This window comes from Cryptomeria japonica, unplaced genomic scaffold (assembly GCF_030272615.1).
Source record: "Cryptomeria japonica unplaced genomic scaffold, Sugi_1.0 HiC_scaffold_210, whole genome shotgun sequence".
NCBI lineage: Eukaryota > Viridiplantae > Streptophyta > Pinopsida > Cupressales > Cupressaceae > Cryptomeria > Cryptomeria japonica.
This window is the reverse complement of record NW_026729032.1, coordinates 265436-266243: the sequence shown is the minus strand read 5'-3', so window position 1 is coordinate 266243 and position 808 is coordinate 265436. Positions and strand designations below refer to the sequence as shown.

Below are 808 nucleotides of genomic sequence, written 5' to 3'. Positions count from 1 at the left end.
AGGTCGTTTCTTGTCCGGTTGCCCTGTCTTCGACCTGGGAACCCAATTTTGGTCCTCGGGTCCCATTTTTTTTTGTCTCGCATCCCACTTTTGGCCTGTGGCCTTTTCGGGGTCGATTCTCGTTTTGGGCATCAGAGCATGTTTCTTCTCCTAAAACCCAATATTTGTTTATTAAGTCTCGGAACACATTTTTGTTCTCGTGGACCCATCATGGGTCTTGGAACGCATTTGTGGTCCTTGGGTCCCATTTTGCATCCCGAAACTTGTGTTTTGGTGCTTGATCCCTATTTTGGGTGCCCACCTTGCACCAAGTGCGCACCCGGGGCAAACCGAGCGCCTTGGTGCACCGGGGCAAGATCGAGCGTGCACCCGAGGCGCCCCGAACATGCACCAAGGTGCACTCGGCCCACATGTGAGCGCAGGTCGTTGCGCCCGAGGTGGTGTGTGGGCACCGCGTTGCAGACGGGACACTGCACGCACACGACGCCCCGTCCAGGTGCACGCACGTAGGCCGGGCCGGGTGCACACCCGACGCCCTAGCAAGGTGCGCGCACCCGGGCAGGGCTCACACTTGGCGAACGGGGCGCACTTCGCGAGGGAGGGTGTGCACCTCGACGGGGGTGGGTGGCCGGGGTGGATTCGCACGTGGGTCGCGGTTTGCTAAGTACACACTGCGACAAGCTCATAACGGGTGCGATCATACCAGCGTTAGTGCACCGGATCCCATCAGAACTCCGCAGTTAAGCGCGCTTGGGCCGGAGTAGTACTGGGATGGGTGACCTCCCGGGAAGTCCCGGTGTTGCACCCT

The 808-nt window shown here is 59.8% G+C and overlaps 1 non-coding gene across 1 annotated transcript; it reads left to right on the top strand.

Moving 5' to 3' along the window:
- The first annotated feature begins 689 nt into the window (after positions 1–689).
- Positions 690–808, top strand: LOC131868588 (5S ribosomal RNA). Its single transcript, XR_009367035.1, has one exon. It is a non-coding gene; the product is annotated as a 5S ribosomal RNA (ribosomal RNA).